This window comes from Ailuropoda melanoleuca, chromosome 8 (assembly GCF_002007445.2).
Source record: "Ailuropoda melanoleuca isolate Jingjing chromosome 8, ASM200744v2, whole genome shotgun sequence".
Lineage (NCBI taxonomy): Eukaryota > Metazoa > Chordata > Mammalia > Carnivora > Ursidae > Ailuropoda > Ailuropoda melanoleuca.
Genome location: NC_048225.1, coordinates 120,825,521 through 120,835,292, shown reverse-complemented (window position 1 = coordinate 120,835,292; position 9,772 = coordinate 120,825,521).

Below are 9,772 nucleotides of genomic sequence, written 5' to 3'. Positions count from 1 at the left end.
AAAAAAAACCAAGGGTCTGTCACCCAGCTGACTGCATTACCCAGGTTCCCGCATACTTTTTTCAAATTTAGAAGTACATTCTCTAAGTCTCAATTTCTTTATCTGCAGACCAGAAAGTTTAACCATCTTCTTTCCCTTAAGCTCTAGCATTCGAAGCTAAATGGGAAATTACAACAGTGAGTCAAATGGGTATATTCACTGAGATAATTGATTTAAAAAAAAATCGTCCAAGCCCTTAAGATAAAGATAAAAAGGAAAAAAACTTGCGAGAGATGCTGTTCTAAGAGACTTTATCCCCCAAATCAAGTTCTCCTTCCGTGCTCATTATGAGATGTGCTAAGAGGAAGTCGAGGCCACCACTGCTCAGGGGTGGGGTGCTGAATCCATGCATAATATGTCACTGAGAAGATGCTATCAGTGCGTCCCCCAAGAGTGTCAGCTCAATCAATTGATATATTGGGAATTTGATGGAAAGAAGGAGCCTACCCCTGGGCAAATGGACACCCTCATAGCATCTAGTAAAGTGAATATAATTCTTGCTTTATCTTCCTTGTAGAAAATAACACGAAATCATTGCATAAAATATAAAAGTGGGAAAATATTGTAATTCTATTACTCCAAAACAGTAATACTCATTTTTTTTTAAAGATTTTGTTTATTTATTCGACAGAGATAGAGACAGCCAGCAAGAGAGGGAACACAAGCAGGGGGAGTGGGAGAGGAAGAAGCAGGCTCATAGCCGAGGAGCCTGATGTGGGGCTCGATCCCATAACGCCAGGATCACGCCCCGAGCCGAAGGCAGACGCTCAACCGCTGTGCCACCCAGGCGCCCCAGTAATACTCATTTTTTGATAGTCCTCTCTCTGTGCCCATATATATGTTTGTAATTAATGTTTTGGCAATTCATCAATAGGTGGATTTATTGCAAAAATCTGTCAGGCTGAGCTTGGACAACAAATGAGTTCAGAAGTTAGCACGTTGGTTCTTTTCACAAATTGGCTAGATGTTCTTTCTCTCTTCTTGATCCCCCAGCCACCAAGTCAAACATGGACGCCCTCCCTCCCCTCCTGTAGTGACTGGGGACAAAGTGTTATCAGCTATTCAGAGACAGGTACAAATTAAACTTTAGAAACATTATTAATTTTTGAAAAGACTACTTTTTAAAAGATCTTATTTTTAATCAATCTTGACACCCAACATGAGGTTTGAACTCACAACCCCATGAGCAAGAGTCACACACACCGCAGAATTAACCAGCTGGGTGCCCACAAAACTATTTTTATTCTCTGAAAATACTTTTGTATTAAAGCTGGGTCCTATGTTTACATAGATTCATTAAAAAAACAGACAGTTTGGTAATGCTCCCTCTCAACCTTCATTGACCTATAATAGGGTCAGGAGAGAAAATCCGTTATCGATTATCATTAGATGGAGACATAAAAACAAGGTGCAGAGGAAAACCACTGGACTCAAATTAAGAGCCCATACATTCAAGCTCTGAGTTTGCAACTGATCAGTGTTTCTTCTGTAAAACATGGGTCATAATAATTTTCACAGTGTTGTGATGAGGATTTAACAAGCTAATGTACAGGAAAGGGCTACACAAATGATCCACTTGTTTTCCTTAAGCAGAAATTATAAAGTTACTCCACCAAACACTTCCTCATATTTATCATGGAGAATTCTTTCCCCACATTATACGAATGAAAAAGTAACTTCCATTTTGGATGGCCAATGAGCCATTTCCTGCATCATCTAGGTCTGGGCCTTTTCCTTCTTCTCCTATTTTCAGCTGGTTAGCTGCTCGTTGAGATCTTGCCAGAGGGTGGGCAAAAGAAATAAAAACTGAAATCGGTCAATTTGACTCTTTGATAGCAGTCCTGATGAAAGATTTGTGGATAGAGGGTGTTGAAGTTGTGAGTTAAACTGGAATTCTGCCCTCTTACCAGGAAATCACAAGAATCTACTGATCGTTTGGATGTCCTGGTGGTTGACAGCTACTCCTCTTCTCTTGATTGAAGAAATGTCTTCCTCTACGTGGAAAGTGTTCTGTCTTCCAGAATGACACATATTGACTTTTGAAGGAGTGAGAGGATCCCCGCTGGCCAGTCCTATCAGCCGGAACATCTCTGGTGAGCAGCGGGCTGGCAGATGTTTCGAGTAGATGGCTGTTGCATCAACAGAGTCCCAAAGCAATAATCACTCTTCTTTCTCTTCCCCACCAATCCAGGAATCAAATAATCACTTGTAAGCATTTACTATGCACTGCCATATAATATAAAATGTGGTGAGTACTTAGCTATAGAAGACAACTTCTCAATCCTCAATAACATTATAACACATTATGAAGGCGAGAGTTGTGCATGCGAACATACAATGGACTTCATGGGGAGAAGACCATGAACACATTTAGAGCATCTCCCACATGCCAGTCACTGTGTAAGGTGCTGTACGTGTATTAGATTATCTAGTCCCCACCACATCCCTGAGAGGCATTCCCATCCTTGTTCTATGGATGATGACACTGGGAGTCAGAGATGTTTAATAACTTGCTCACATAGCAAGAAAAGTGTGGAGCCTATGGAGTGTCTAACTCCACAGCCTGTGCTCTGTTACTAACCCACTGCCACAGAGAGAAATCAGAGCTCAGAGACATCATCTGGGTAGATGGGTCAGAACAAGATGCTCTAAAATGCCTTTCAGTAAAATACACTGATAAAGTTTACCAAGTCCATTAATTGGTTTGGGAAGGATTTCTGTCCAGAGAGTAAATGTCTGGATTCTGGTGGCAAGGATGGTGGAGCGGAGATGACAGCATTCTGGGCTCAGCTCAGCCATCATCTGCATGTGTTCATCTGAGCACACTGCTTCCCCTCCTGTAGGCTTTTGTGTCACCATCTGTGACATAGAGCATTTCTGGATTGTCTAAGGTTGCTCCCACTCCATCACCAGGCAAGTGTATGATATACTAGCTCCGACGTCAAGTAGACTTGAGTTTGAATCCTGGCCCCATCTTCAAGCAGTGTTCTGTTGGGCAAGTCATTGAACCATCTGTATACTGGACATAATAATACCTACCTCAGGGTCTTTACCTTTATCACTCCTTCTCTTTGGAATGCTCTTCCGTTATCCAGTTATCCACAGAGGTCACCCTTTTACCTCCTTCAGAGATTCACTCTGCTCTTTTTTAGTGAGACTTTCCTTGAACGTGACATCTACACTGGCAAACCATCTGGCATTTCCTGTCTTCTTTCCTCATTTTATTATTCTCCTTAACACTTAACATCTAACATACTATATATAGCACTTAATTATCCTATTTATTGCTTGTTTCCCACCTCTAGAATGTAAGCTCTATAAGGGCAGGGTGTTTTGTAGTCTTTCCTGCTGTATCTCCAGTTTCTAGAAAGACTTAGGTGCTTAATAAATATTTGTTGCATAAATAACTGGTTGTCACGGGGATGGTATGAATCATGTGCTTTGCACAGAGCCTGGCACTAGTAAACCCTCCACACATGGTATCTGTTTGCATTACAAATTTACTATTACTTTGCCATGCCTCAGTGTTCTCTTCCCCTCCAGATAATATGGGCTGAGCATTCAGATCCCCTTGGTAATGTGAAGGCCTGACTTTGTTTAGATTAGTCAAGAAGCAAGAGGAATTAGGGGCGCCTGGGTGGCACAGCGGTTGGGCGTCTGCCTTCGGCTCAGGGCGTGATCCCAGCATTCTGGGATCGAGCCCCACATCAGGCTCCTCTGCTATGAGCCTGCTTCTTCCTCTCCCACTCCCCCTGCTTGTGTTCCCTCTCTCGCTGGCTGTCTCTATCTCTGTCGAATTAATAAATAAAATCTTTAAAAAAAAAAAAAGAAGCAAGAGGAATTAGCCATTGTGGGGGAAATTTTTAAAAAAGGAGGATTTGCATGGTAGCTCTTTCAAATAGCTAAAGTTGTGGTCACAGGGATAGAAATTCCAGGAAGCATATTTTTTGCTACATAAGAAAGGATTTCCACAAAACTGGATGTGTAATGATGATATAAGCTCTCTCAGGAGGTAGTGAACTGCTCATGCCTAGAGATCTCCTAGAAGCTGGATAACCACATCTCACTGACCCTGTGTATAATTATTGTAATGAGTGACAAGCTGGAATGCAGCCAGGGAGATTGTACACTTAGAGCACCATGGAGATGGTTAGTAAAACATGGTATCTCTAGGGGCAAGATAGAGAGATAGTCAATAAGAGTGTCACTGAATCTATACAATCAAAGAAACCAAGGATATGTGATCAGGAGTCTGAGCACAGCCACCCCAACTTGTCAAAGTCTATTACCCAGCTTCCAGATGTTGAGTCATTTTTCAGACTCAGAACCCACTGACAGAAGGAAAGGCTGGAGGCCCAGGTGGAAAGACTGCTCGAATATTATAGAATGTATATATGGTAATGATTCTCCCATTTCTTCCCCCAAAAGATCTTTGGCTGTACTCAGATAAGCATATGCTGGGGGAAGAAGACTACTGAGGCATTTGAAGGCTGTTAGATACAGGCGTCAAGCTGACATTGATGTCTGGGACTGAGATAAATATCATGGACTTGTAGTTAGAGTAGAGGTCCTAGGTCTGGTTCTTACTGCATTCACTGGATCCATGAACCCACTCTTGGTAATTTCCTCAGTCCCTAAATAAATAATTGGAATGCATATACTTGGTAGTTGATAGAAACCTCACATAGTTCCTTGGTCTGTGGGGTAAGAGCTATTGTAATGAGGATGACTTACTCTAAGTTCCTGAAACTTGTCTTCCTCTGCTTTGTGTGGAAAAAGAAGTGAACTCAAGTAAAGATACATAGAGACCCATGGGCAGTGGTGAATGGCATGGCTAGTGTTCAGGAGAAAAGAGATTTAAGATCAGAAGTAAGGAGATCTTGGAAGACATACGTGGATGGACTTTGGGAATGGAAGCATCCCTTCTTCAATGATTACCAGAGGGGATCCACCACAGAAGAAGCACTAAACAGCCAATTAGACACTGTGGCCACCCCAGCGTTGGCACAATGGGCCCATAAATGGAATGTTCATGGTAGCAGGGAACATGCATGGGCTTCCATCCACTAGGCCTGATCTAGATATTGCCATTGTCAAATGTCTATGCAGCAACATCAACCAAACTGAACTCCTCTCCAACCTCCCCCCAAATGACACCATCCCAAAGAGACACATCAACCACTTGGTAGCAACTTGACAACCTGGGATCCCTTCCACTCCATAACAGGCAAAAATTCAACTTGACTGGAATCCACAGATATCCCACATTTGGGTTTGTCTTTCTTGCCTTCAAGGCCTTAGCTGGTACCACTCTTTGACAGCTTCTAAAATCTGCTGACACAGGATTCTACATAATATTGCATTGGACCAAGAAACCTACTTCATAGCAAAGGAGGGGTGGCAGTAACCACATAAGTAAGCACATCCTGGGTAGTCAACATCATCCAGATGCTAATAGCATGAGAGACATGATAAAATGGATTTCTGAAATCAGCATCAACTTGGAGATGATACCTTGCAATGGTAGGGCACCATTCCAGAACACGCTGTACATCCTAAATCAATGGTTATGACACAGCGCTGGGTCCCTTCCCTGGTATGTAGAATACATGAATCTGAGACCAAGGGGTAGAAGTCAAAGTGACCATACTTCCATGACTCCCAGTGACCTACATGTGTGTGGGGGGGTTGTGCCCTTCTTTCCCATACCTCTGGTCTCTGTGGGTCTGGAAGTCTAGTTCACGAAGAAGGAATGCTTCCTCCAGGAGATTGAGCTATAAGCTGCAGCTGCTGTCTGAGCACATTGGGCTCTTTGTGACAAAAGACCAGCAAGTAAGGAAAGCAGACAGGGATAATTGACCTTGGTTAGATAGCGCTGCTCTTACCAGTTGGACTGGGAAAGAATACATTTAGCAGTCGGTGGTTCTAGTCACCACATCCCCAGACATGGTACACATGTACATATACACATGCATATGCATGTACACACACACACACACACCTCGTATTGGTTCTGTTTCTCTGGAGAACCCTGACTAACACAGTGCTCTAGGCAATGCCTGACCGATGGGCCATAGCTTAATGTCTGTGTGACACACATCCTTTTCTGGCTTATGACAAACTTGCCCAAAGCCACTTCTCAGCCTGTCCCCCACATCCACCCCAGGGGAGTGGGGTTTTCTGCTATAATTCAGCCCTGGCAGCTCCTGGAAGAGCCCTCCCTGCTCTGGTGGAGGATTCTTCACTGTCCCAGGACACTCATCCTGTTGGACTTTCCCTTCTCATTTTACATGACCAGTCATTCTTTCCAATATTGGGTGTTCTCCAGGAGGAGAGGTGATCAGCACAGAGCAGACCCTATTACACTTCGCTCATGCATCTTCAGCACTTTTCCTGTCGAGACCTGCAGTATTTTAGAAGTCAGTTCTTCTTGGGGAAAAAAGGGGGGAGCTCAAGATGGGGAAGGGGGCCATGGGTTGTACACCACTTGAACTAGTTCATCCTTTTTATTATTTTATTCTATTGCTGTATGGATGACTCTTTGAGTGCCATTTATGTATGATGGCTCTTACAGAAACTATCTCTGCTGTTCAGAAAAAGGCAATAAAACTTGCTGAGTTTGTTTGAAAGCTTCTGGTTCACATGTGCAAATAATAAAAAAGGAGAAAACCACGGGTAAGGCAAGAGCTCGGAAACCTGCCTCCTGCCCCCCTTAGATGTGACTCATCATTCACCTCAAAAGAACAGATGGGAAAGCTGACGTTGGCAGCTACGAAAAACATTGTCCAGGTCTGTTATCTGTTTCAAACGTCCACTGCTGCCCTCTCCCACTTCCATTGGCTCGGGCGTCCCTGGGATGCTTCACCCTATTTCCAAGCACTGGAATCTGTAGGGTTGGATGCAGCTTCCTTGGGCTGGTGAAGACTTTGGGGGGAGGTGGAAAGACAGGGGAAGGAGAAGCAAAGTGGTAAGGATGTGGGGTGTGCTTGGCTCAGTCTTCCTTTCCTAGTGAGAGCTTCTAATGCCACTTCCTTTGGGCATACTAACCTTCAGTTGAACTTTGACTTTGGAAGATGACCTTTACAACATTATCTGATAACATGCTGATACTTGGGGTCCTTTGTAAGCTGCATCCAGATTGCCCTCACTCTTCCTTGGTGGGTTCTATGAACACACACACACACACACACACACACACACACACACGGCCTTCTACACTTGATGGTCAACCTTCCAGAACCTCTTGGGGTTGGCAGGACTATCTATAAATATGCTCTGTATAGATGAGGCTGGACTTGGGCCAGGTTTTGTGATGATGGGGGCTGGAGACAGGATGAAGGCCAACAGTTAGGCAAAGGCAGGTGCCACCAACGCACCTGCATCCAGCCTGGTGCTCGGTGCAATGAGCCTGTAGTGCTTGTAAATCATTCTTTGAGCTTTGGAAAATGTGTCTCCTGCCTAAGCTGTATCTGGCCTCATTCACCTAACATGTAAATCTCCCCACATGGAACAGAGAGCAAGCAAGCATAAGTCAGTAGCTACCACCCCCTTGACAAACCGGAAGAGTGTGGGACCTCTTGTTTCTAGTGGGTCTCAGGTGGATGGGGCCTGAAGCAGGCAGAGGTAGAAAGACGGGGGGGAGAAGCAAAGACACCCTCCTGCCTCCTCCTTCCCACTCCCAGGCATGAGCACAGCACACAGCATGTGCCCTGTGCCCACCTTCTTCCCATGCATTAGCTTGAGATCTGATGCTTTTGAGAGTGTCATAGTCTGAAAGTGAGACGGAATAGGATTTAGGGGTCCTGAAATGGTGAACTCAAGGCCAATTATATGGTCTGGGTTGAATTCTTTTGCTATTTTTCATGTCCTTACATTTTATCTCCTGACCCTGACCAGCTTCCCTGGGGTGGTCAACCCACCAGGGCGACCTCCGGGGCCCCATCTCTGCCAAAGCACAACAAAGAAGTGTTTGCTGCTCTCGTTTACTCAGGAATAGGAACAGGAAAACAAGGAGCACTGGGTGTTACACGCAAACAATGAAGCATGGAACACTACATCAAAAACTAATGGAGTACTGTATGGGGACTAACATAACATAATTAAAAAAAAAAAGACCATGGGTGAGAGAGGCTGAGAATTTGCCAGGGTTCACCCCAAATTTGATCTGCCCCAGGATTTAGAGGCTACTTTCATTTTGAGGGTCACTCTCTCTTTGTCTGAGATCATACTTTCTCTCTGAGGCACGTGCTGTAGGAGCCCTGGGTTGCTTTCCGGAGTCAAGGGGAGTCAGAAGGGATCTCAAAGCTCATTGCATCTAATTCTCGACTTCACAGATGAGTTCCCGTTATTCATTTAATCATCACAGTGGCCCTCTAAGATGGGTACTGTTGCTTCATCCCTTGGGGCAGAACCCTAAGTACGAGGGAGATGGTACCACCTCCCCAGGGTCACATGGACGGTCAGTAGTGAGGCCAAGGGTGGACCCAGTTACCCTTGAACCTCAGTCCAGGGTTATTCCACCTTAATCAGAGGTGCTTACACGTCAGTCTAAGGATCATGCAGTTGGGAATGTTGTCATACATCTGTAACAAAATATGAAATCTAGACATATGTCAACATAGCTTGCCAACTTCCTTCCTGGAAAAAGTCTGTCTTTTATGATGAAATGATGTCTTTCCTACATTTTTCACAAAGGTCCCTTCTTTATGAAATTATAGTGGTAATAACTGGGGGTGGTTTATGTATGTGCTTGGCAAAATAAAACACTGGCAATTACATGATAGACCTCAACGTCTTTAAAAATTAAAAATCCCCAGGCTGGGAACACAGTGCTGTATGATGTCACTTAGTGGTTGCCAGCCATGTTGGCAAAGATGAGCAGGAGGTAAGCTTCGCCATCTTGTCAGGCAGCCATCATCACCCTTACACCCACCATCAGCCTCAGCACCTCAGGGGTGAGACCCTGCCCTCACACCACCAAAAACTCCTGCCTGGCTCATCGTGAGGACCCTGTGCAGACCCAGGGGGGCCACAGGATGTCTGTGAGGAATGGGAGCCTTTCAGCTGACACAGGACCTTGGGGGCTTGGCAAGTGGATGGGCTGATTTGACCCTATATTTGAGCGTTCCTTCCCATTTCTGGGATGCCAGACAGGCGAGAGAAGGCACAGCACTGAGAACTCAGCAGGAGCACCTGTCGCTGCTCTCCCTGCCTCAGGAGAAGAGAAATAATGGGAAGTAAGAGTAATGGAAGGGACATTGTGCCATGCAGCAGGCAGGGATCCAGGGCCACCATCTTATAAACACACAGTCTTAAGCGGGTTCCTTTTTGAGCTTCACAGTGTTGTTGGGACAATAGCCTCACATAATTTAGACGAAGCTCCTAATTCAGGACTGAATGCTCAGTCAGTGTTAGTTTCTGTCTCCTCTCACACACGTTCTCTTCCCCTTTGCCCTTAGGGGCAGTCCTAGGCCAAGCTGTGAATTGTCCTGTCTTCCGTGCTCTTGTGTCTACACGTTTCTGCCCTGGGGTTCTTCCAGCCAGAGAAAATCCTAGCTGATATCCAAATTCACACTGAGTGCCTCGGAGTTTACAAGGAAAGGATAAAGCTTAAGCATGGGGAACATTCCAGCAGTGGCATTCCAGACCTCATGGCACCCAGCTGAGGGGGCTTTGCAGCCCCAGCCTCCCTGACACACAGCTGGTGAGCCCCACTCCCCCCACCTGGGCAGGA